A 27,328-nucleotide genomic window follows, 5' to 3' on the forward strand; every position below is an offset into this window, starting at 1 on the left:
GGGGGGGGGGGGGTGAGAAAACCTGGATTTGTGCTGGAAATGGCCCAACTTGATGATCACTTTAGATAAGCTATTACCAGCAGGAGAGTGGGGTGGGAGGAGGTATTGTTTCATGGTCTCTGTGTATATCATGTCTTCTGCAGTTTCCACAGTATGCATCCGAAGAAGTGAGCTGTAGTTCACGAAAGCTCATGCTCAAATAAATTGGTTAGTCTCTAAGGTGCCACAAGTCCTCCTTTTCTTTTTGCGAATACAGACTAAAACGGCTGTTACTCTGAAACTAATCTTTGAATGAGGCCTCCTGGCTTCTCTCCATGTGCCAAGCTGAGGCAGCTGATTGCCTCAAGTCTGGTCTAGTTAATTTCTCTCTCCAGTGCTTGTTCCTGGAATTGTCGCTATGGAAATGCACAGCCAATCCACCCAGTCAGACCTGGTTAATGCATGCTAGGTTTAGCTGCATACCTGCTGGTCTAAATGGCTTTAAACAAGGACTTGGTCTGATTCTCCAACATGGACTGCTGGCTGGTCTGCCGGCTGCACTGGAGAGAAAGCACCAGTGAGATGCTGTCATGGAAGAAATCGGAGACGACGTTTCAGGTGGATTCTTTTCAAAAGGTTAGGGTAAGATTTAAGCCTTACATTTTTCCCAGGCTCCCTGCTGGATGGTCTAAACTTTGGGATTTTATGTTTCCACCAGTCTTTGCTGCACAGAGGGGGACACTGAGGCCCAGAGCAAGGAGGTGAGTTGCTCAGGGTCAAACAGCAACTGACTCAGATAGGCCTGACTCCTTTTAGCCCAGTGCCTTCCCCACTGGACTGAGTGAGGAAACAAGGCTTGACTCCATAGAGGTAAACATAAGGGTACATCACAATGGTTTTATTGGGGAAAATGTTGTTCATTTGTGGGCTGATCCCCCAAAGCGCCATCCTTGGCGTGGAGAGTAAGTCCCAAGGACAGCGTAATAACAAAGCCATTATGGATCTCATGCTTTTGGTAGCTGGTGGTACCATCTGGCTTTTCTTTGGTACAAACAAGCAGTTACTAGTTTCCGAGTTCACAGGTGGTCTTCACTCTTAGAGAGTAGTTGAAAACATAATTAGCGTGGGAGTCAAAGATGGCATGGAAATGCTCTGTAGAACATTTTTTGAGTGGGCATGAACGCGGTTACATAGACACTAAGGTGATACGTGCCAAGGGAACAGCCTAAGGTAGGTAGATATTTCAACCATGCAAACTAAGCAGAGGACAGTATTTGTTTTCCTTTGTGCATTTCATGGGGTGAAAGGTGCCAAACTGTGACAGTGTTGGAAAGTCAAGTCAATTGATTAACCAGAGCACAGTATGGGCGGTGTCAAGACAAGCTTTCCCTGGTATTCCACTAGCCCTGACCTGAAATGGGAACGAGTCCGAACTGAAACATGTCTGAGTTTCGCAGCCTCTTGGCTGAGACCAGCTGTGATGGTGGACACCTCTTCTGTGCAAATGGAACTGAGACCCCCACAACAGAAGCTGTAATTTGCTAACAACTTCCAGTCACTAGTGCCCCGGGAAGAGAATGTTATTTTCAAAATACCTGCAGGGTGTTTGCAGTTATAGACATCCGGACTCTCCTGTCCCTTATTCACTGGCTGAACAGGCAGATCAGGACGTGGGTCTCTGGGGGATTTGAAGACATTGCCCAATCTTTGAAACTAGATGCACCAGTCCTACTCCAGAGGGCTGAACAAGGCTTGCTTGAGCCTGTCTGTTCCTGCTCAGAACTAACAGTTACTTTATTATTGCAAAGAACGTGCTGTGTTCGTCAGGAAAGCACACGACTAAGACCCCATAAACCCTGCACAGCCCAGCCCTTGTCTCGAGGGGCCCTCCCTTTCAGATGATGGAGGGATTTTTGCACGCGTCACAGTAGAAGAATGACATTTCCCCATCTTGTTACATGAAAAATACCCTGGGACTGAGCCCTATGGACTCTAATCTGCCTCCTGGAAGAGACTAAGTGACAGGTGATTCCTGGAGGCAAATACAGAGGCTCACGTGGCAGCTCCATGACTATGGAATATCAAGCTAATAGGGATTTTGGCGTGGCCAGTTTTTTTATCCGTTTAACCATACTCGCTACGGCCAATCCCAAGTGTTCAAAAGTCGTGAGTCACAGCCACAAAATTCAGGAGCTTGACTTAAAAATCACGTCATCTAAGAAAAATCATGCTCACCCTTGCGCTGAGTGGTGGCAGAATTCTGGGGCCGTAGTACGCTGGCTTCAGAGTGGAGGAGAAACCAGTGACACCGAGTATGGGTATGTGTAGGGTGTAATTTGCTTTGTTTGCACACACACCTGATCCTGGAACAGAAGCAGTCACAAACCGGATGCAGGCAATCCTCTGGGCCAGGAACCACACACCCACAGCCCATGCACAGGAAGCTACTCTGTCCCAAGAACTGATCCTAGTTAGAGAGATTCAGGTGGACAGAAAACCCTCTGACTGCTTGCCACAGCTTCTCTCAAAAGGCAACTGCATAACAAAACTGAGAACAATACAGCCATTCTTCCAAGACCTAAATCTTCTCGCACACAAAGAACTTGGAAGACTAAGTGTAATAGCACCAGCTGGTGACACCAGAAATACATGTTGGATTCTTTTTAACCTTCTGGGTTTTGAACCTTTTGGTCACACTAGAGTCATATGGACAGGCTTTGCTTCACAACCATAAAGGTTAGGAACTTTAATTTTTAAATGCAAGTTGAGAGTCTCAAACAATCACGTGAGTCCAGGAGCTGTGGCTTTATAGAAAACACCAACTTTTGTGAGAATTCTGGGATTTTGTGAGAATTCTGGAATTTTGTGAATAAAATCTGGAATGTTGGCAATGCTGCCTACAGTTGCTGAAATGGTCGAACTACTTTATTATCTCCCAGTTCTCAATCTTACATTAAAAAACAACTGTTTTACCATTAAATACATATCAGTACCCTGTGTCCTCCTGCCACATCCTTCTTTCTTTGTCTGCTTGAAAATAGCAAAACTCGGAGGAAGTAGCCTGTGGGAGCAGTTGCCCTGAGTATGCGAATTTGCCTCCCCCACTCTCTACTTTTGTATGAGGATCTAACCAATGAGCAAGATCAGTCCTGTGAACTGAGCATCTGCTACAGTTTACTAAAGTCTGGTCTGGTGGTTCCCTTAGGTGTAGAGATTTCACAAACTCTCCCTAGAACTCCCTGCCGTGAGAGGTGGTTGGCACTGGTTTGGTTTCCTTGCATGGAGAAACAATCTTCAGGGCATCCAAACAGGGCCTTAGGGCAGGATTGTGTAGGCCCCATCTCCATGTGTAGCACGGATCTGCCATTGACTCTGAGGGGAGCTCAATGCACTGATGAGATACAGGGCTGGGCCCAAACTGGGATGCACCCAACTTTGCAACACCAAGGGGCAGGGCCGGCTACAGCTTTTTTGCCTCCCCAAGTGGCAAAGAAAAAGAAGCAGGACCTGCCGCCAAATTGCTGCCGAAGAGGGAGTGAAGGGCCCGCCGCCGAATTGCCACCGAAGACGCGGACGTGCCGCCCCAATCACGGACAGAGCGCCTCCCCTTTCTATTGGCTGCCCCAGGCACCTGCTTCCTTCGTTGGGGCCTGGAGCCAGCCCTGCCAAGGGGTACGCTGGCCATTTTCCAGGAGTCCGGGGCCTGCACCGAAGTTGCTTGTAGACTGGTGTGCATTTAAAAATCTGGAGTAAATGCACACAGCCTCAATATTGACTGGGACCTGCATTTTCCATGGTGGAGGAATAAACTTCCTTGTTGCACAGGCTAACAAGCTCTTGCTCAGATGCATGCTCAACTTTCAGAAAGTGCACAACTGAGGGCCTACTTGTATTTCAGACTGGTTACAATGTGCTCGGAGCACATGTATGATCTGTTGATTTTCTGGCTGTATAGAAATATTTTATCTTCTCTTGTTAGTGTTACCAGGAATCTTGAGGTGGCAAGACTCTGCTGACTATCACAGCTATTTCTTTGCTTTGCTAATCCCCGGGCCACCATCTTATCCATCACGTCTGCATTTGGAGGGATCTCACAGGTCTGATGGACAGGTCTGTAGGAGAGACTGGCTGGCCAAAACGATTTGCTGGGAGCTATTTGCTGCTGTCATTCCAACCTCTTTGCCTGAAGAGGTAATAAAGATGAAAGCCAATAATAAGCAGTCATCCATCAGTTTTGTAAAAGGCAATGATTTAGTTCTATTCCGTGGTTGCAGGGAGTCCATTTGAGGCTGCTGTTATTGACAGTAAAGCTATATGTTTTGTTTCTTAAAGTACTCGTGAGCCTTCAGAGCCTTTGAAGGCCACATTTTTTTTAAATCTAAAAATATACAACCGGTGGCAGATTTTCAACACTGCAGAAGAAAAGAGAAGGATTTATGTTCAGAATCCTACTGAGCGGTAAGAAACTTACGAGTACAGACAGGACTGAAAAACCGATAATGCACTAGCAATAAAGGAAAGTTCCATTGTAAGAGGCCAGAACCGGTGTCATTTGGAGTAGCTCTATTGAAATTAGTGGAGCGTTGCGGATTTACACTTCACTGAGGCTCCTCTCCAAGGAATGTGGTGCCTTGAAAGCCAAGTCTGATTTCATTTATACCAGTATAATTCAGGAGTGACTCTACTGCAGCCAGTTGAGTTTCTCTGCTGTAAAACTGATGTGAATAAGAGGAGAATCTTCCGCTGTCTGGAGCGGCAGCAGGGCCCAGTTGACAGGGCATGCACCACAGATCGTGAAGATTAGAGCGGACTATGCAATTTGAAATTCAAGTTGCATCAGTTTGTTACGTTAGGTGCTTGTGCTACATAAGCTAGTTACCGCCTGTCAGACACGGTACTGCTCACAATGCACAGTTCAAACAGTCTGCAGACCAAGAACCGGTCACTGCAGCAATTCATGAATAATTCTGAATAATAAATAAGTTTGAGGCTGTCGTATTCTGTTCACAGACAAATTGCAAACAGAATTAAAAGCAGAAGTGGTTGACTAAAGTATGAATTGTGAACTATTTGCTCAGCAGCAGAGACTGGGCTGAGAATCTGGACACCTGGGTTCTATTCCCTTCTCTGCCGTGCAAGCTTGGGCATGTTTCTTCCCTGCCCTGTGCCTCTGTTTTCCCTCCCCCAAGTTTGTCTATCTCGTCTATTTCCCCTGTAAGTCTCTTATTACGTGTACACACAGCACCTAGCACAATTGCCCCGCAGTCTTGGTTGGGCGTCTCGGCACTCCCATAATATAAGCAATGAAGTGTTTTCTGCCCCAGGAGTGATCATAGCTTGAGTTAGCCCGCGTCACAGGGCCAAATCCAGCCCTAGCATAAGCAGGCACAACCCCACTGAGTTCAGTAGTATTTTTCTAGCTTTTATACCAGGGCTGAATTTGGCCCAGAGCATCAAAATAGTCTTATGGTCATTCTGTCATCCCAGGGACTATTGTGTAAATTAGTTCATAAGCTCAAAGAAAGGCAAGCCATGGGCCTGATTCTGATGTTACGCTGGTATAAATGAGGAATAACCTTGCTGAAGTTAATGGACTATTGACCTCTGATGGGCCTCTAATTCCTTCATAAGAACTTAAAAACAGCCATACCAATGGTCCATCTATCCCAGTATCCTGTCTTCTGACAATGGCCAGTGCCAGATGCTTCAGAGGGAATGAACAGTACAGGGCAATTTCGAGTGATCCAGCCCCTGGCATCTAGTCCCAGCTCCTGACAGTTGGAGGTTTAGGGACACCCAGAACATTATTAAACTGAACTCACCATTTCTGATCAGTGTCTGTCTTACTCAATATTCAGAATACTTTCCAACTTCCCTGCCCTTGCTACCCTCCCGTCTGGTATTAATTCTGTCCACCTCCCAGCCTGCCCTCACTCAAGGTTCTTAAATATTTACCCTGCCGTTACACTGTCACCCTGGAACATCTGTGTCATTAACTCAATTGCCCAGTGTTGCCAAGTCTCGTGAGATTTGGTAGTGTTCTTACAACCCCCGCTCTTTACGATTACATGAGAATTTAAGCATTTTCTTAAACGACCAAGTCGGTTTCTGGCCTTCATGTTGCAGAGAAAAGTTTGAACGTGTGACCTGGGTGCACCCTTAAGGTTTGGAATGCAGAAGGCAAAGAGAAAGAACTCAAAATGTTTTTTGGTCTTTTTGTTGTTGTCTTACTCCCATGATTTTGAAGCCAATCTCATGATGTGGGGGACCTGATTCATGAGATTTGAAGGCTCAGGGTTAGCAATAGTGCACATAGCTCCTAGAAAAGAGTCCTTTGGTGTTGCGAGTCCTGAACCTCAGCTTGTTGCCAAGAAATTACCCCCTAACATACCATGGGAACTTGCCATTACTTAAACCCAGGGGTTATGGTCTAACTTTTGCCGATCACGACCACCCTCCCTTTCTGCGAGCTGGGAGGTCTGGAAATTATTTTCTGTTGCAACCTGGGGTGCCAATACAGGAAAGTTTTTGAGACATGCTTAAATCAAAAACCATTTTCAGCATTTCAGTAGGTCCTGTTTCTGTGATGCAGTGAATGAGGCCCCAATTAATATGAACAGGAGTACTTGTGACACCTTAGAGATTAACAAATTTATTAGAACATAAGCTTTTGTGGGCTACAGCCCACTTCATTCTATGCATCTGATGAAATGGGCTGTAGCCCATGAAAGCTTATGTTCTAATAAATTTGTTGGTCTCTAAGGTGCCACAAGTCCTCCTGTTCTTTTTGCAGATATAGACTAACATGGCTGCTACTCTGAAACCAATTAATATGGCGTCTCTGGCTTATAACAGCCAAACGGTTGAACCACTTACTTACCTTGAAAGCAAAGCCTCATGGAAATCAAATCAATAATTTCTAGAGCCTCAGTTTTTTTGACATCTGCCGTGAGCTGAGCAGAAATAAACCCGTTGTTAATCTTTCTCCAGAGATGTATGATCTCTCATAAAAAGCCTCTAACGTAAGTAACTAATTACAGCCTGCACGCAGCTCCAGTATGTCACTCCGAGACAGTTATGGATAGAGTGCACATACTGGCCTGTGTGATGTATCGGTACACGGGGGCTTCCGGCGTCCCATGGAAACAGAGTGAATGAATGTGCAAATAAATTATAAATCAATTATTAATCCCTAGACGTGTACAGGGCACTGTTCATGCCGGGTATCAAATATCCATTTCTAATTAACTCAACAGGCTTTGTATAATGCATACTGATGTTGTCCAGTGCTAGCAATATTAATTTTGTTCCTGTGAAGTTTCTAGCTAGGGCCTTTCATCTGTATCTTACTGCCTGCCAGTGGGATTCAGGCCCTGATTCTTCAAAGAGAACTGCCTGGGGGCAGGGAGCTGCAGCGTCGCTCCCTTTAGAGTGGGGAGGACCTTATAGCTAAGGCACTAGATTGGGATTCAGGAGAAGTGGGTTCCATTCGCAGCTCTGCCGCGGTCTCCCACTGTGGCTGGTGGCTCTGATTCAGCATGGTACGTGATGGATTGACACACGTGTTTAAGTGCTTCCCTGGCCTGGTGCATTCATCTTCTTTGAGCTTCAGTTGCCCAGCGATAATGGTATTTCCTTGACCCCACACCTTAGTCTCTGTCTTGAAGAGTTTACAGTCCAAATCAACAAGCTGGACAGTCTCATACTATATGTCTGGACAGCGACTAGCACAACTGAGCTTCTGAACCCAGTTGAGGCCGCTAGGTAATTTGCGTCTGGGTTTGAAATTTCTAGACAGATTTAAAGTCATATCCTTGGCAGGAGAAATCTGACATGACATGCCAGTCAAATATAGCGGCTGGCTCGCTACAGGCAAACAACTAAGGTTAAAGTCCTTGCGTCTCCTCTCCTTTCAACCAGCTGTCACTGAGTTCTCACTGTAGTTCCATCGGTTTCAGTGGAGTGGCTCCTGATCCACTGAAGTGAAAGAGGAGAATCAGGCAGCCAGCCAGAGATTCAGGCATGGAATTAATGGCTGGGTCTCTGCAACGTGAGGGCATTTTAGGAATTAATCCTTTGCGCAATCTGCCTCCTATAATAGGACAATATTTCTGTCTCTCTCTAATCATTTATAATTCTTGTACATACCTCACATATGGTGCCTCATAAATTGCTCTCTCTGGCTTATCCAGTCAGTCTTATTTGCCTGCCACGAGCTCCGGGGTGAGTATTATTTTTTATGTTAATATTAACTCGAGTGCCTAGAACGACATTTCTTTATTATACAGATATTTTTAAAGCACTTTAAAAGCCAAGCCCCAGGTCCTGAGGCGCTTAGACTTTATGGCTATGTCTACACTGCAGTGTACCCAGAGTTAGTAGAACTCGAATTAGCAGACCCTGGGTTCGTTAACCTAAGGCTTGAGTGTCTACTCTCATTTGTAACCCCAGGTTAGGATTGTCGAACCCTGGGTCCCAACCTGGGGCGCCCGTGTCTACACTGCATTATACGGGCCTGAGCCCAATCACCCATACCCCAGACTTCCTAATGCCCTCCCAAAATGTGACCATTGTAGCCCCTGTTCATGGTGCAGTGTGGGAAAACTTGACTGTCCACCCAACTTGACTGTTCAGAGGACAAAGGAAGTCAGTCCGTGGGATTGTGGGATACTTTTGGTTGACTCCCAGAGCATGAGTCTAGTGGGACTGTGTGTCTATACTGTAAAGCTGTGGGGCTTGAACCCAGGTCTTGGCTTGACTCAGGCTTGGGCCCTTCACCCCATGGGGTTCTGGGACCCTAGATTCGAGCCCTGATTTAGGACAACATATGTAGATGGAAGGAGGGGTTAGGCTTGAGCCTGAGTTCAAACCCTGGGCTTACACTGCAGCGTAGACATATCCTGAGGGCCCAGTCTGCAACCCTTACTCACACACTTACTCACTGAGGTAAGGATAGCTCATGCAAGGGCTTCAGGGACCAGGCCCTGCCTAGGTTAGAAACAATGCAGAGTGCAACAGGCCGAGTGGCAATAGGTATGGCCATCAGCATAGGAAGCTCTGCTAATGCAGGTTTGAGAGCGGGTGCCTGGCACATGGACACTGGGAGACTGTTTCAGGCAGGACAGAAAGGTGCAGAGTCAAGCGTGGGAGGCCTTAGGGGAAAGGCTGGAAGAACGTGATGTAAGCAGGGCTGGGGTGGGTCTGGCTGGGCAGAAACCTGAATCTTGAACTTGGAGGCAGGAGGAGAGAGGAAGCCAAGAGAGGGAGTGAGTGGGTGGTGAAATGGGCGGGAGGATGGTCTGAGAACAGCGTGGAAGCAATTTCAGAATAATTTGTGTGTGTGAGAGAGAGAGAGAGAGAGAGAGAGAAACACTTGGTTCACCTGACAACGCTGGGTGTAAATGTCAGCATATAGGACCTCAAAGTGCAGCACCAGGGAGTACAGGCAAGACTCCACTGAGGGGAGCTGAGGATTAAAATAGCCTCCCTCACCAGCCCCCCTAACTCAGAATGTCCCAGGGCTTCTATGTCTGTCCACTCCTGGTGTCCCCGTTTGCGGGCCAGCAAATGGAAAGCGACAAGTCTGTTTCAGAGTAGCAGCCGTGTTAGTCTGTATCAGCAAAAAGAACAGTAGGACTTGTGGCATCGTAGAGACTAACAAATTTATTTCAGCATAAGCTTTCGTGAGCTACAGCCCACTTCGTCAGATGCATGCAGTGGAAAAGCGCGTCCCTCGGCCCACGCCGCTTCCCGCACCCCCCATTGGCCTGGAGCGGCGAACCGCGGGCCAGTGGGAGCCGCAACCGGCCAAACCTGTGGACGCGGCAGGTAAACAAACTGTCCCGGCCCGCCAGCGGATTTCCCTGATGGGCCAAAGGTTGCCGATCCCTGCCCTAGAGCCTTCACCCACCCTGCCAAGCTCCCGAACTGGCCCGTGGGCTGTGGGGCACATTTTCTCAGGTTGTCAATGCAGCTCTGTTTACAGGGCCCCTAATTAGCCGGCCTCTCTGTTTCTACTCCTGATTGTGCTGAATAAACAGGGTTCCTTTTTTTTTCTTCCATGGGCATACTCCACGCAGAATGAAAATTCCAAAGGTTAGCTCAGTGGCAACCGGGAGATGGAAAGCACCCCTCCCAACTCCTGGAGTGCTGGGGCGGGGGAACGAGGTCTGGGCCTTGGAACCAGCTCTCAGGAAATACTAGCGCATCCTTTCTCTTATAAAGACTTCGACAGCACAGCTGTTGTTCGCGGCCTTCATTTTCTAATGTAAACAAGAAAGAGTTCGCAGCTGTACTGAAACAGTTTGCAGGGGGAAAAGACAAGGCCTGTAGCTTGCTTACATGGGGAGAGCGTAGGTTTGTAAATGAAGCTTTTATTCAAGTTTAGGTTTCCACCAGAACTGGGGGGGGGGGGGGGGGGGCGGGGGATCCATCAGAAAACCCCCCTGCACATCGCACACAAACCTTGCATTCAGCTAGGGTAAATCAGCTTATTTATGGTTTGCAGTCTGGTGTGTAAAGTGCTTGGCTAGCACAGAGTCATTTCTTCTCAAGGTAATCCTGTGAGCGAGTGTGTGCGTGTGTATGTGCAAATCATTGCAGCTGTACTGAAGAGGAGAACTAGTTCTGATCTAAACCAGCTGAGGCTCTGGCCTAGAGTCTCTCCCGCCCCTTTTAAAAACCATGCAGTTAATATTTAATTTTGGCCCAGATTTTCCATTTTTAGAGCTCTCCACTCCTCTTGGTCAGCCTGGGCTCTGGAGTGGGGGGATTTGCCACCAGAAGGCAGCAGAAAGGCTATTCTCAGCTCCACTTCAGAGCAGGAAGTCGCAGGAGTCTTTTAAGATAAGCCTGATCTTAAGAAATTTCCAGCCCAGTTATATTGTGGACTGAGAGTTCTGAGAAGCAATCTGGGCTTTGGGGCCCATATCCAAACTGATCCCTTTGAGGTTTGCTGCCCATCACCAGGACCTATCCTGCTCTTGCTGAAATCAATTACTATTTATTTTTGTTATTGCTGTTACAGTAGAACCTAGAGTTCCCTGCTGAGATCAGGGTCCCATCGTGCTAGGCACTGTACATACACAAAGTGAGACTGTGTGTCTGCTCCTCAGAGCTTACAAGCTAAATAGACAGGATAGGAGAAAAGAAGCATAATTTTGCCCCGTTTTAGAGCCAGGGAGCTGAGGCACAGACAGATTAGGTGACTTGCCTAACGTCACAGAGGGAGTCTGTGGGAGAGCCAGGATTTGAACCCAGCTCTCCTGAGGCCCAGCCCAGCATTTTAACCATAAGACATCAGTGATGGTCATTCTCCTGGTTTCAATGGAGTACTTGTGTGAGGGCTCGCCCTGGAAAAAGTCCATGATTAACCTCGCCATCCTCCAACCTCCTCCCTGTTGTTACACTTACTACACTACCTTTTAATGCCAAGTTGCCATCTTGGCATCTAAAGAGTAATTAACCTGGTTATGCTTAAAATGAGCTAACTAGGATTAACAATTTCTAAGTTAAAACATATGAAGGAGGGGCAGACGACTGATTTGGCATGCTACGGTTTGGAGGGCAGAGATCCTGTTGGGATGTTACTATAAGCGCCGGAAAAATAATTCAGCAAAACTCAAGTATGCTAAGCTTAATATGCGGTGCGCTTATTTATTTATTTCTGCAGCCCCCTTGCCCTGCACTTTGTGCCTGATGCCACCGATGGACACCCAGCCACCAGATGGTGCCATTGCCCCACTAAGCATGTTGCTGAGGTAATGGGGACCCTGTTCTCATTGGCTGGCTTGGAATGTCTCCTTAGTAACGCCTGCTTTGGCAACAGTTACCCAAACGTCCCTCCCCCTCCCCAGGCTCCTGCAAGATTTGCACATTTTAGCTAGTGGAACATTTGCATGAGTTCCAATGAACATAATGTTTAGTTGGCTTTAACCCTCCGCCTCCTGGAATGTCTCTTTCTCCCCCTGTCTCTCCGTTCACTTTCTATATTTTTATTGGCATGGCCAAGTATACTCAGTGTGGCCCAGCTTACTAGAGATTGTCTCCTCTCATCATCATCATCATCATGATATATTCTATTTTTTACAGTAGAAGGCTCAATCAGGGATGGGGGCTCCATTGTGCGGGGCGCTGTACAAACACGCAACAGGAAGATGGTCCTTGCCTCCAAGCGTTTAGCATAAAGTGAGAGATCACAGGTGGAGACAACAAACAGACAGTCAGCATGGGGAAGGAGATGTAACGAACTTTCCCACAAATTGTCTTCCTTGCCCCATCCTCCTTACTTGAGGCATTAGCATCTACTGAGAAGCTTTGTGTGTGTGTGTGTGTGTGTGTGTAGCAAACCCCTGGTAGTCAGAGGAGGTGGTCTGCAGTCATTTGAACTGTCTCCATGTATAATAACTGTAATTAAAAAAACCCCACCCTACACATTTCTATAAGCGGCTCATAAAATAACAGCGACATGGAAACGGGGTTAGTGCAGTCAAAGCGCTGAGCCAAAATGTAAAAAAAGAAGGGTTGTGCAATAGACTGTGTGATTCCAGGGCTCCTCGACCCAAATACCGAACATTTCTTTCTTTCTTTCTACAGCAGCCGAAATCCTGGGCTGGCATACTTATTTATTTATTTGCACCGTCTAATAACCATGCAACATATATGGTTTGTGGAGTGAGCCATACAGTTTGGAAGTTCAGTCCCTGGACAGCAAATTCTTCAAGGAATAACTAGGCAGCTGTAGCGTGTGGAAGGAAACACAGACAAACTCTAGCATGGAATTGGACGGCGGCCTATGACATCTGGTTGGCCTGATATGGGAAATGAAACTGCAGGCTATCGACGCTCAGGACAGTCTTTGTCAGACCGAACTTCCCTTTGATCCTCTGGAGCCTCCAGTAAGGTCTCATTTTGTGTTGGATGGACATGATTCAATTAACATCCATTGGAAATGACGTGTATCAAGGTAGAGGAGGACCTTAGAACAATCATGATTAGTAGTAAAGTACAGGCCTTTACAGTGGTGACTATTAAACATTGACAGTGTGCTCAGTATTGTATAGAATACAGAAGAAGACCTGGGCTCTCCCAAGGAGAGGGCTAGCTGAAGGCTATGCATCACGTAAGTGCCAGTTAAGCCCTATTTTGAGGGTATCAGTGCTGAGGCCTTATTTTGTCTCTGTGCACAGGGGTGAATTTCACCTGAATAAAATATTACCTCTCCTTTTTATCTCCCTTTCTGGAAAAAGAAAACAACCAAGAACAGACAGACCAACCAAGTCTTGAATGCTTCTGAAGTGATTCAGAAATAGACCCAAAGGGCTGCTAGCCGCATCCATCCACCTCCTGCTGTTCCGCTGTCTGACAGATTCCAGGGGAAGACATCTTTAGTCCAAAGGCTTGTGTCCCCATTTTTGACCCATGCTACGTTCTTGTTATTAACAGGAGGCTCAAAAATCAGTGGGGCCAAGGTCATACCTGGTGCATCTCCACTGAAAGGAAGGCAGTATGGCCTAGTTGATAGAGTACTGGATTAGGATTTGGGTTCTATTCCTCTGGCTGGCTTGCTGAGTGACCGTGGCTAAGTCACTTTCCCTGCTATAAAATGGGGTTAGTCCTGCTGATCACTTTGAGCTCTGCTGATGAAAAACCGTGTATAAGAGAGGCATTATTATGAAGTTATTGGATGTTACTTGACTTGGGGTTGCTCCAAAGATGAATTTGATCCAATATATTTATTCACATTTTTTGGCTGGTTGTGTGATAGTATTCTCTACCTGCCTAACCCCCCTGCCATTGTTCCTCTCCCAGCCCACAGCCCACATTCTTACTGCTGATGGACTTGCTAGTCCTTAGGAAGCGCCCAATTCATTATTGGTAAATTGCCTGTGTCTCTCTCTGGAATGACTCCCTGTCTCGTCCAGCGGTCAAGTGATGTCATCCTTCCTTCTTTTCTTTTCTTTTCTTTTCTTTTCTTTTCTTTCTTTTTTTTTTTTTTTTTTTTTTTGAAAGCCTGCTGGGGATTGAATGTTCAGATTGCTGCTGGGGAATGGCATTTGCAGATCCGCCTTTTGTCTGTGGGATCCATCTCTCCCTTTGTATCCAAAGGCTGGGTGGGTGGCGAAGGGGGAGGAAAAAGTGGTTCTTGCAAGAGTCATTTGCTCCCATCATCTTCTGTGTGTTGCAAGATTTTTTAAAAAAAGAGAGAGATTGTGGGATCCAATTTTCTCTTCGGATGAGGTGGGGAAGCTGAGGCTATTTTGGTTTGTTTAGCTAGAGCGGGCAAATTTTCCCCTCCTTGGAGATGCTTTGATCACCCCTTATCTACTTATACTTTAGGAGCATTGATTCACTGTAGATGTTAGGGCAAGAAGAACTCTGGGTTTGTAGAATGGACCCTCCCCTCCCCGGTGCTGATCCTTCCTCCCCTTGCCACTATGGCATTCTCCTACCCTTCCATTACAAGCCCCAGGAAACCAAACAGCTGGTCCCAAGAGGGCTGGGTAAGCCAGCCTCACTGCAAGCAGTCCTGGGCGGATCTGAGCCATTTTCTCTTCCTTTCCAGAGGAAATGAAGAAGGGGAGGAGAATGCAGGGGTGCAGGCACGGTCTTTTGAATCTGTTACACTTCCCAGAGCAAGTTCAGTGAATCACATCCTTAATTGAAACCATGTTCTGCCAGTGTCAGTCTCTGGATGCGCATTTCTGTGGAGGCAGTTTGTGGTAACTGACAAGGTCCTATGGAACTGCTATGCACGAGTCTTACTAAGATAGGGTGAGACTTTCAAAGGGGCCTACATGACTTAGGAGCCTAAATCCCCTAGATCACTAGGTGCATTTGGAAATCTTACCTAGAGTGTGGTGGGCTATCTAGTAGGCAAACTGTGTCAAACAAGTTGGTGACCCCCAGAGCTTATGGTCTACAGGCAGGGAGTACTGTTCAATACAGAAAGGCGTGGGGTCCTTGTGTCTGAAACACTTCAAAAATAGATGGGCTTGCAGAAATGGAAGCCAAACTGATAGAGGGGGTGATTGGGGTGATTTTTAATGTAACCAGTCTGGGTAGCTTGACAGCAGAGGGGACCTATGGCTGACTAGTTTGATACACACCCACTCCCCCCTGCCAATAGGAACGGCCATCTGTGAGCGTGGAAATGTGGTATATTTTGTTTTCTGTGTACTCCACCATGAAATCCCTATGGACTCTGCTGTCTGCAGACAGAGGCAGACGTTTTGTGATCAGTGCAGTGTTTCACAGAGGGGCGTGACATACTGTTGCTCCTGGAGCCCTTATTACTGTTCTTTCCTGTTTTCTTTATCTAAAATAAAGGCCATTCTTGTTTCATGTACCGCATACTGGGTAATAACATGAGAGGACTCCATGCTTGTAAAACTAAACTGGTTCTTTGTTCGGAGAACTATTTACAGAGATGCTGCAACGAGCATTCCAGCCATGGGCACACAGACTTACTTCTGGGTGCCTCCTCCAAATGCTTCCCTCTTGCAACCTGTGCTCCTCCCTCCAAGTTCCACACTGGTTGCTACAATTCTGACTGAGGATATCCCTGTGTTCTTTGTGCATTGAGAAATGCAACAAGAAACAGTGTGAATTATTGCCCAATAAAAATGTTGGTTCACCAGAAACCTGGCCTTTCGAATCGTCTACTTGTTTACAGATGCTGCTTGTGAACTCATCGCCTTCTGCATCTTGCTTTCAGCATGTTGATTGCTCTCCTAACAGGTGTCATGATCCGCCCCACTAGGGGATGCTAACAGGCTCCTGGAGGTAAGGCAGATAACAGGGAAGGGAAGTAATTGTGGATCGGGAGACCTATGCACCTCTGAGCAACTATCTCATGGAGGCAAAATGATGGAATTTACAGGGGCATGATTTAAATTGTTATCCTGCTCTGACACTAAATGGAACCCCTGGTGGTTGTGGAAAAGGGTGTTTGAGGCTCTCATAGCTGAAAAGGGTTTTGAAGTTCATCCTGGAGAGATCTATGACATCTCATTGCTCACCCCTTGGAAGATCTCCCCATTGCCCTGTTTCACTAGCATTGACTTTGAGACCGTGCCATGCAGACAGCATCTCTCCGGACAGGACTCCATTCAAGGGCCTATCACCCCCACCACTTTTTCATCCCAGCCAAGAGGCTTAGGTTGTGAGTCTGACTCAGAATCCAGGAGTAACCCCAAGGTAAACAAGAGTAGATTCAGACCTAGGATAGTGTTCTGTCTCCAGGATCTTCCCTGCCTCCTCACCAGCCTGCTCTGCATACTCCTTTTTCCCTAAGTGGTAGCGATGCTGGCCTATTTGATGGCTCTTTTTACAAAAATCCTCCTCTTTCTTTCACTGCTGTCTGCACGTATCTCAGGCCAGGTCTGCCTGCTATATTCGTCTATGATGACATTACCCGATTTAGTTACATGGTTCTAAGCATGGGTTTGTAGCCATATAAACCGTAATCCTGTGGCTGTCAAACATCCATGTCAGTGCTCAACAGCACCGTGCAAGCCTAGCCAACAAGCCAATGTCACTATTCAGAGGAAACATCTCCCCATGCCAAGTGGCTTTCCCCTGTGCAGTCCTTGGGCTCAGCTTCTGCCTTAGCTTTTCCCAGAAAAGCAGGGAATTCCTTTCGAGGCTCAGTCAGTTCCTGACTCCACAGGGTGATCCACTCACTGGATGTCTAAAGCGCTGCATTGCTGTCGGGAAGGCATGCCTTTATTCCCAGTGAAGTGCCAGAACCATTTCAGATTAAAGATACAGAGCCTGATTCACCTCTTACTTGCACTGGTGTAAATGGAGTGACACTGGGATAAAACTAGACTGAGAGGAAAATTGGGTCCATAAGGGCAAATTCTGGCAAAAGTCTGGACTGACTCCACTGGGGGCTATGCAGTTACTCTGGATTCACACCAGGATAACTGAGAGTATCTGGAGTATGAAAGAACACTGATGAATCTGAGAGTGGAGCCTGTCCCATCATGTGAGCAAATTTGAACCCCATGTGTTCTCTGGTTTCCCCTTTCTGGCTTGAGCATGGCTTACTATATGTGCTATTTTCATGGGAAGCTGAATCTGATCACAAAATGGCAGCTGCCTCTGGAACAAATTGGCGGACTTCTTGTGCAGTACACAGCAAGCAAGTCCCACCAAGTACACCCTATATTCAGCCTCCACATGCCTGTGCCTCCCTTTACTAAATGCAAAGTAAGGTCTACTGGTGTGATGGCCATGCACAAACTCAACAACCCCCTGTGGTAAAGTGCATAAAGTCAACTTTCCAAACAGAGCTTCTTTAAAGGACAAACTTTTTCTCACACCAGCGATCTGGGTATTCATAGCAAGAGGCTCTTCCGAGCCTGGATACACTATGAAACGGAGCTGCACAGAAATGGTTTCCATCCCAAGAGGCAGCTCTGAGTCATTTAGCAGAGAGGTGCTTTTTATTTATTTTTTTAAAACAAGATGGCAGATGCTAAGGAGAGGCTTGGCTGAATGTGCAGGGAGGCATAGCACCAAATGTCCGTGAAGGCAGGAATTTAGAGGTAGGGTGAGATTCCCTGGGGCTGTGCAGTTCGGACTCCAGTGTGGGATACTGAGGGGTCAGCCATCTCAGGTAGCTAGCAGTAGCTCGCCTAGCGTATCTGAGCATGGTAGGGCTTGGTAACCTCATGGGGTTGTGCTCAACTCTGGTGGTGGTTGGCATTTCCCATAAATCCCCACCTCCTGGAGTAATTTGATTACAGGAGACATTCAACTTTTTTATTTTTTAAAATAAAGTAAGTGTCTAGCCGTTGTGGTTGTACAAAACTTGGAAACTTGACCTGAGTGTGACCTAAAGGCCGAGACAAATAAAAAAGAACCCAACATTGATTGATTAATTTTAAAAAAAATATTGTGATTGTTAAACCAATCTCATGATTATTTAGAGGGGAGATGAATTCTGATCCTTGGTGGTTGGCCAAACGTCTCGGGTCGGGTACATTAGCCTTTAGGGCTACTGTTAGAATCTGAGGGAAGGGTGGTCAGGGATCTTGCCATTTCAAGGGGACCGTGCAGGGTGTGTATTAAAAGGATTTCTTCCCCTAGGAATGGCTGGGAGTGAAGGCTTGTATGCAGGAAATGGCATGTACACCTGTCGGGGGGGGGGGGGGGGAGCGTGTGCTGTAGGGTGACTGGGTGAGAGAAGCCCTGGGTGTATGCTACAGAATGGGGTATGGAACCAAAGACACATGCTGACAGCCACCATCACTGGAGCTTCCCCGAGCCTGGTGCTGATGGTCCGATAACAGAAATCACACATGGATCCCCCTCTTTGGCCTCCGCCCCTTGGGGCATCCATCATATCGCGTCCCCACTTTCCTCTTTGCACTTCACGTCCACCACAGAATATTGCCGTTGGCAAAGGACGGGCCGCTTCCTCCTGTGGGTGCTTCATTTCATCCTGGAAACATGCAGTGTCAGGCGAGCCCAGGGGACGCAGGGCACATGGAAAAGCTGCGACTCATGGAAAGTTGGATGAAAGAGTCTGTTTTACAGGGAGATTTTTTTTTCCAAGGCTGCAGTGGCACCAGAATGGGTGTCAGTCCAGCCCAAGCTGACTCAGAGGCACATTCGGCAGCAGGCTGAAATAAAGCACTGGAAATGGCCCTCACCCACCACTGAATGAATATTTGGTGTTGGTGGTGGTGGAGAGAATGCTTCTTCTTTGTGTGTATTCCCAAGACACTGCTCTGAACTATGCTCCTGTAAATCTGGAGTAAGCCCATCAGCGCCAAAGCAGTTATTCTGGATCCACACTGATGGCCCTGAGTTCTGACTGCAGGATGGGTCCTGCCACTTGCCAAGGTCCAGAGTGGTGCAAAGGGACCTTACATTTGCTCTAAATGAGCAGCTGAGGATCTCCCCTGGAATGGAGGAATCCTCAACTGGTGTCAACCTAGCATAACTAGCTCTGTATAGGGGCCACAGCACACTCCCTGTAATGATCCATGCAGACCTGTAGCCCCTAAAGGGCCATGACAAGCCATCCCAAGTCAGGGAAGCCATTACTTTTGATGGAGGGGACATCGAGCCCTAGGCTTGCTAGAGGGGCAGAAAGATGGTCCAGTTAGGAAGCTGCATCTTTAGCTCCTGACTCTGTTTGTACTCAGATAGAAATCCCACTGAAGTCACTGGGAGCCTGTCCGAATGTGGACAATGGAGCAGGGATTTTGATTCTACCCAGTGCTTTCAGAGTGTTCTCCTCTCGCCACCGCCCAGCGGCCCAGGGACCCTGCTGCCACGCGGCCCTTTCCACTCCACAAACCCTGGCAATGTGGGTTGTTTTTTCTTTTTTTCCAGGAAACATCTGGAAGCTGCACAAGAAACATAATAAAAGAAAAGGGGGGCGGGGGAGGAGAAGCTTGGGAACACCATATGATTTCATTTTTGCTAAGACTACTGCAATTATGCCTTTGAGAGTTTACCAGTCGCTGTAGATTCAAACCATGTTGGATGATGTAAGTGGGAAAATATGAAGAACCTACTGGCTGTTTAAAAAAAGTCCTGGCGTTTTATTTAACTTTGTGAATCAGGAAAAGGGAGCTGACCAGATGGGCTTTGTCTTTATTACTTTTCTGGCTTGAGCTGTATCTTACTGATCTCTACAGAGGGGGAAAAAACAAAGTCTCCTGCATCTAGAAGATCGAGCTCTGTGCTCCTATATAACACACAGGGCCTGGGAGCACTGCTGTCATAGCCTGCCTGAATGCCCGTCGGGCAGAGCGGAGCCAGAATTCCTTGCTGGCTAGAACCATCACAAGCTGCTTTTTTTAAAAAATAGCCACATATCAAGCACCAGTGCAACATGCCAGGAGTCCCAGCTTGGAGCCTGGCCGAAAACAGACCTCTCAGTCCAAATGGGCACCGTCTCTTGCCCTCTTTTCAAATCTGAGGGGCCAGATGAGCTGGTGGAAGTCGAAGGCTAACTTGCACCAGCTGAGGATTTGGCCCTGAGTTTTGGTGTAAAACAAGCTCTACATCGGAGCAACCCGCTGGTTTTACAAAACCACCCAATCGCCCCCCCCCTTTGGCTACACTTTGGGGTCAGGGGTTTGGCACCAAGTTGGGCATCACTTAGGATCTTAAAGGGCTAATGTTTTTGTCAGCCCTATTCAGCGGGGTTTCCTGTGGAAAAACCAGGAACGTGCCAAAGATTTGGGCTTTAGTTGACAGGGGTTAAACCATCTGAAAATACTGCTTGATGAATGGAACTGATGAAGAGTAATTAGTGGAAACCTTGGCTCGAGACTATGAATGGGAACCTCTGGAATAATTTGCAGCAGAGAAGCTGCCTCAAAATACTAGAATGTATTGGTTAGAGGTCTGGCATCTTGGAGCGTCATCTGAAACAGGGGCTGTACGAAGCCTAAAGTTACAAGGGAGGGGAGAGGTAAGGGATAAGAGTTTTTCCTAGGGAAAGACGGAGCAACGAGGCTAGTTCAAAGAGCTCAGACTGCATCGAGGGAGTTGCCAGAGTGCAGAGTTCAAAGCTATGTCAATTTTGTTCTTGTTACAGAGTGGAGGGAAAGAACAAGGGCAGTGAAATTGTCAGACGTGACAATAGATTAATCACCATGGGAAATGTACCGAGTGTTTGGTGTGGGGGTGTGGAAACTACTGTAGAGTGTCTTTGGAGTAACAGCCTTTTGAAAAGTACTAATGGAGCCCGTAACCCCCAGCCATAGGGAGGGAGATCAACTATGAAACAGGAAAGAAAACCAAATGCCAAAAGGAACAGGCTAGGCAGGCTTTAGTGCCATGCAGCGGGGTGTATGGTACGGTGAAGTTCTGCTGACATCAGTGTGGGCGGGGTTTTCTCCCCATGAAAGAAGCAGCAGAATTGTTCAGATGAGACATGAAACCCAAACTGGAAGTGGCTTGATCTAGCTGCTTGAGCACTGGGCTGGGATTCAGGAGAGCTGGGTTTTATTTCTGGATCTGCCACTGACCTGCTACGTGACCTTGGGCAAGGTATTGCACTTCTGTGCCTCAGGTTCCCCTCCCACCTTTTTCTAGCTTGCCTATTTAGATTATAAGCTCTTCCGGGCAAGGAGTGTCTTGTACTATTTGTGTGCGCAAAGCCTAATATATTGGAGCATATAGGCAATACTGTAATACAAATAATAATTATAGTCAATCGGTGTAGATCCTAGACATTTTTTTGTAAGAACGTTAACTCCTGAGTTCTGGCCATATTGGGGTTTGGGTAATTTCATTCAGTTTTTTCAGATGGACACATTTTCTTCTTCACTTCCTATCTAAAACTGTTGGAATGTTGCTGTGCACTGATAAACAGCCTATTCCATATTACCCCAGAGACGGCTGCATTTCAGTGATATTTAAACAGGATCCCAATCCTGCAAATACTCCTACACACATATAACTGTCTGCATGTGAGCAGTTGCACTGAACTCAAGGGAACTAAACCCATGTGTACGTGGTTGCAAGATTGGGGCCATAGCTTATAAAGTGCTTTGTGATCCTTCACGATGGTGAAAGGCATTCGAAAATGTGTGATTATCTTCTGCAGTCTGGATTTGCTCAAGGGCTTCTGGAACTCAGCTTGATATTTCCTGGGCTTTTTTTTTTTCTGTCCAGAAAAGGAATTGTTTTTAGCAATGGCTGCAGATTCCAAAATATGTTATTAAACAATGGACATGAAGTCTATAATCATGCCAATTGCTTGCTTTTATTAAAGAAAGCTTTAGTAATTTGGGGCAGCCCAGAACAATAGCTACGGTGAGATGAATTTAGCTGCATCATATTCAGAGCCTGACCCTGAAAAGCAGAGCTAAGAGAGCCCCTTATCCCCGTGCAATGTGATTATTAAACTTGAATGGCATTAGCAACATCTGCATATGGCCTCCGATTTATAACACAGTAGAACCCCCATGTTACAAATTAGTTAGGGAGTGAGGAGCTCATAAAATTGAACATCTCAAAATTATAGTGTGTATGGTGCATAAATTGAAGCATGGAGCACTGAATCAGTTTCTTCTTGTCCTTCCAACCATGGCAAAGAGACTTCCAGTGAGTTGAAGGCATCAGAATGTATAGGGATGTCAGCTTGTTCTTCACCAACCTCAGTTTGGTTATATGATATCGTTTTTCCATCGGGGAACTTGTCATGTGTAAGATTGGTGTTCATAAAACTGAGGTTCTGCTCTAGTTATTATTATTATTGTATCATATCACTCATGGGCACATTGTGCTAGGAGCTGTACAAACACAGAACAAGAAGACTGTCCTTGCCTTAAGGGGCTTTCAATCTAATGCAACAAAGCTGCACAGATGCAACAGCAGTGGGGCTTACATCGGGACAAAGACTAATGGCAAACAGGTAAGGGGCATCAGCTCCTGGAAATGCCCATTGAGGGGCTAACAGCAAAGCTGTTTGTAGGGAAGAGCTGTTGATATCATTATCTCCCGGGGGCTTTTAATGACAAAGGCAGCAAGACAGAAAAGCGATAGATTCTCAACCAAGGGGTCCCAACCCCCATCCTTTTCTTTAGGGTTAGCTCAGCTCTGGCAATCTGGGAAAGCCTTTCAGCATTTCCTGTGCCGGAGTCAATTCCTGTCCCATTGGGAAGATCCAGTCCCAGACTGTTGGCCCAGTCACCAGGGCTGTAAGAGGAGCTCCGTTAGGACTGGAATAACCCATGGTCTTTATTTTTCCGCCTCTCTTATTCATTAAAGCTGGGCATGGAGCTATTTATGGCAAATGCAAGAGAAACATCCCCTCCTCCCCTGCCCCACTTTCTCTCTGTGAGTGCCTTTCTCTTCTTTTTTCCTCTTCTGTATCAGAGCCAGTTTTTTCACTTTGCTGAATATCAGCAGAACTGCAGAGGTCAAAAGAGGATTCATGAATCTTCACACAACATTCCCAGGAAGAACATTTCCCCGTAGCTGTAACCTTCACGCAACCACAGTGTCTGCCTGCCCCTCACCATCCCTATCCGGTGTTTCCCTTATGCCGAACATCTGCCAGGGCCCAGCTGTCTGCAAATAAAGATGTTCTTCCAGTAACACCTCGTCGCTCTTTGTCCATGAGCAGCTCCCCCTGCCATCCCTCCAACTTCCCTGCTGTGCAGTAGTAATAGACCCCAGTACAGTCAGTTCCAATAAATGAAGATTTCTCAGTAGATTAACGCTTACAGCGGTTTTCCCTCAGCCCATCCTGATTCTCTCTCGCTGTTCGCTTGCCTGTTTAAAATGGGAGCATGGTGCTGGCAGAACTGACCGGGCGTAGGCCCCTGGGGGATTGTCCTCAACAAAAAAAAACAGTGGGCAATAAACACAAGGGCTCTGTGAGAGCCAGCCCACTCTGCATTGCTCACTGCCTGCAAAGGTTAGAAGGCAGGATTGGTCTCTTACCAAAGGGAGGTGGACACTTGGGTGTTCCTGGGCCTTGTTGCTAGAAGAGAAATAAAAGATCCTAGCCTAAAAGCTGCGACAGAGATTGGGCTGTGCAGAAATGGGATAGAGGATTATTTCTCCTCTTGGTCATCCATGACAGTAACTTGAAGTTCTCCACCTGCACTTTGCGGGGGAGGATTCGGTGACCTCAGTGCGGTTTCTGTTCTGCTGAAGTTCACATCACAGCTATGGCTGCCTGGCGATCGCAGCGAGGCAGATGGGTCATGGAGACTCACTATTCTTTGTATCATGGTAACACCTAGAGGCGCCAAGACCAGGGTCCCATTGTGCTCGGTGCGGTACACCCACGTAGTAAGGTCCATGCTGTGGAGTGCTTAGAATCTGACTTAGATGGGGCAAAGGAAGTATTGTCATCCCCGTTTTGTAGCTGGGGAACTGAGGCAGACTCGCCCAAGGTCACACCAGGAGTTTCATAGAGTTTAAGGCCGGAAGGGATCATTAGCTCACCTAGTCTGACCTCCTGTATATCACAGGCCATGAATTTTCACCCAGATACCCCTATATTAAGCCCAAAGACTTTAGTCTCCAAAGGGCTGAAATGTTTTTGTCTAACTAAACCGTGTGCCCCAGGCAGAGACCAGGAGACACCGAGGTGCATCAATGCTAGAGGCCCCTGCAGTGGCAGAGAACTGATTAAGTGAATTATGCCCAGATGATCCCAGCAGGAGATCCATGCCCCATGCTGCAGAGAAAGGTAAAAAACAAAACCCCCAAGGTTTCTGCCAATCTGACCTGGGGGAACATTCCTTCCTAGCCTCACATCCAGCCATCAGTTTGACCCTAAGCCCGTGAGCACGACCTACGAGCCAGGCATCCAACCCAGATCTCCTGAGTCCCTACCCAGTGCCTCAGCTACGAGACCATCCCCCCCATCTCAAAGACCGAACTAGCCCCTCATCCCAAAGTCCGGGCCATCCGTCCAGGTCAGGGTGGAGGCATGTTGCTGAGGTGGGCTGAGGGAAGGTCACACGGCAGCTCTCCATGCAATGTGATGGCCTCAGTCTCTTCAGGGCCGTGTGTCCAGCCTCTTTCAGCAGTACCCGAAAGAAACTAAAACCTGGAGTTTGATCACAGCGGCTGAGCCCAGCTGTGCTAAGTGAAGAGGATCCTGCAGGACCTGCTCTGTGTCAGACAGCAGCACATTAACCGCTGCTGACATCTGTCAGCACAGATAAATGAGGGGAGGGCTGACATCCCCTTCCTATTGCACTTCCAGGCTGCTGAGAGCAGGGATTCCCCAGCTGGGATGGCTTCCCCCTCTCCCGCCTCTTCAGGACCCAAAGCAGCGAGACTCGATACTCCTTCCCCCGCCCTGGTGCATGTCTGTCCATACGTTCCAGTCGACCTCCCGATTCCAGGAGCCGTGAGAAGAGTGGGGAGATCTGGCGATTGCTTGGCTGACAGGTGGGCAGAGATAACAGGGGAGGGATTGTTAGCTCAGCTGACCACATCTTTCCTGGACGGGTTGCACTACAGAGCAGTGGACTTGGTTGCACTTTTCCTACTGTCTCCTGAAGAAAACAAACACAAACCACTTTCTCCCTCCAGTTACCTGGGGATGGTTAAAATGAAAACTGGGGGGAGTGGGGGCTAGGGAAGGCCCTCAGATCTCAGACCCTTTTGCTTTTTGGTTGCAGGAGGGAGGCTGCTGGTAACAACAAACCAACGCCCCATCCCTGGAAACTGATGTGATTCTGAAATCCAAAAGACTGGTGTGATGCCCTGAATTTGATCTGATCCAGCCCAAACCTCGGGCTTCCTACAGCCGCATAGTGTTATAAACCATATGGCCTGGGTGTCTACCATGGAGAATGAAAGAGTCCAGACAAGGGCCTAACAATTCCTGCTATGGCCAGAAATATCACAGCCACTACCCAGCAATTCAGGTCATTGCGAAAATCACAACATCACCCCCCCCCCCCGCCTCAGTGAAGCCCTCTCGGCAACTTTTCCTTGTAGCTGGCCTTTGTGTGTCCTCTCCAGGTTGCCTGACCACAGACAGAGAAAGGCCAGTAATGCAAGTAGATTAACCACATAGTTAAGGCCCTGTTGCACTATTGAGATGGCACAAAGGTCCAGAATCTGGCTTCAAATAACCAGCAACCTCGTTGGATGGGAATTCCTTGCCACAGCAAGCACTGCTGAATCTGTGCCCGCCCCCCGCCCCCGACTGACTTCCTGGTATACGGGCACGTTGGGGCCCTGGCAGAGCAGACCTCTGCTAGCACAATCCTCCATTGCTTTGGGGTCCACAGAGAACTCTGGGCTGCTGGGACAACTTGGAACCACTCGGCAGCTGCTCTAAGTTGCGTCAGAGATAGATCTCAAAAATCTGGGAGCTGAAATTGGCTCCCAGATGCCCCCCTGCACAGCGCAGGAGAGAACGGATCTCTAATGCTTGCCAACTGCATCAGTAGGGTGGATGGTTGCGGTGGCTTTGATTGCACAGTGATTGATGTTTCAAAGCCTGCGGCTGAGAGACAGCAGTGGGATGGGAAAGCTCCTCTTTCGGGGGTGGCTTAGTGTCTGGGAAAGCCTCAGTCTTTGGAGTTCCTGAGTCACTGTTTGCGGCTGATGTACTCTATGTTCCTGGGTTACTCCTTGAAGAATATTTTCCAAATAAAGCATGCATGTTGTGGGGTCTGTTTCTCCAGAGGTTAATGATACTGATTCACCAGTTTCATGAATTGTGTCTGTTTCCCTCTCACCACATTTGTGTCTGCTCTGCAGTCCTCTGGGGAAGTTCTCATACAAGAGACTTTGTGCAATTCTCCCTGTTACCATCTTAGCATAACAACTTGATTGCAGAAAATAAATAAATAACTTTTGAAAAAATGATGCAGTAAAATCCCACATCTTCTCCATACCTTTTTTGCATGAACAAGCGAGTCGATAGGTACAAAGAAAAATGGGTGTAAAATCTCGCTCTCCACCCTCTCGTGAAATCAGCTTTCTTTCCTGGCTTTTCTTTAGCGAACGGGGGATTTCACTGTGTTTGTGTTTGTTATTGGGATAATGTCATCTGCCAGTGAGACCCCTATGTAAAAACTCATGCTACCTGTGTTGGAATCCCCCCGGCGTGCCACCTGGAGCTGTGGTACCACTGAGCGCTCTGACCCACCAGCTTGGGCTCCCTCTCACACTGTGCTGCTGTGACAAGTTGCAAAGCCCTCCAATCTTGCACTTTCACCAGCATTCACACAGGTAGGGACACACCCAGCTGCAGTTACATGTAGGCTCTCTAACCACCAGTCTCCCAGGCTAGGACCCCAGAGCAGTACCGTCCTGGCCCGGTCAAATCTGGCCAGTATGTGGGTTTAACACCCGGTCCACCTCTCCCTCAATGTGACGAGGACCATGCACACTTGTGGTAACCATGCTGAGATTTTCCCCAGACACCTTAGTCAAACGCACACTGGTTTGGATTAAAACATAAGTTTATAAACTACAAGAGGATAGATTTTAAGGAATTATAAGTGTTAGCAAACAGATCAAAGCAGATTACCTAGTAAATAAACAAAACTGCAAACTGAGCTTAACACACTAGATAGGTAGGATATGAATTAGCAAATTCTCACCCTGAGTGATAAACAGGCTGGCAGATTCTTAAGGCACTGGCTGCCTTGGCTTTGCAGCTTGGGTTTCCCAAGTTTTCATACACAGGCTAGAAATCCCTTTAGCCTGGGACCATCACTTTCTCCCGTTCAGTCCTTGTTCCTCAGGTGTTTCCAGGTGTGTTGTTGTAGGGAGAATGAGGTGCCCACATGATGTCATTTCCCCCTTTTGTATCTTCTTCCCACTTGCTGGAAAGCTCTTTTGCTGTGACCTCTCTTTTGCTGTGACCTGGGTCCAACAGTTCCCA

At 47.4% G+C, this 27,328-nt stretch overlaps 1 long non-coding RNA gene across 1 annotated transcript; it reads left to right on the top strand.

Moving 5' to 3' along the window:
* The first annotated feature begins 413 nt into the window (after positions 1–413).
* On the top strand, positions 414–26,268 carry LOC125623652 (uncharacterized). The gene is made up of 3 exons (XR_007353071.2): positions 414–615; positions 24,683–24,870; positions 25,104–26,268. It is a non-coding gene; the product is annotated as an uncharacterized LOC125623652 (long non-coding RNA).
* The last annotated feature ends 1,060 nt before the right edge of the window (positions 26,269–27,328 follow it).

The sequence above is a fragment of the Caretta caretta genome, chromosome 16 (genome assembly GCF_965140235.1).
Source record: "Caretta caretta isolate rCarCar2 chromosome 16, rCarCar1.hap1, whole genome shotgun sequence".
NCBI classification, from domain to species: Eukaryota; Metazoa; Chordata; order Testudines; family Cheloniidae; genus Caretta; species Caretta caretta.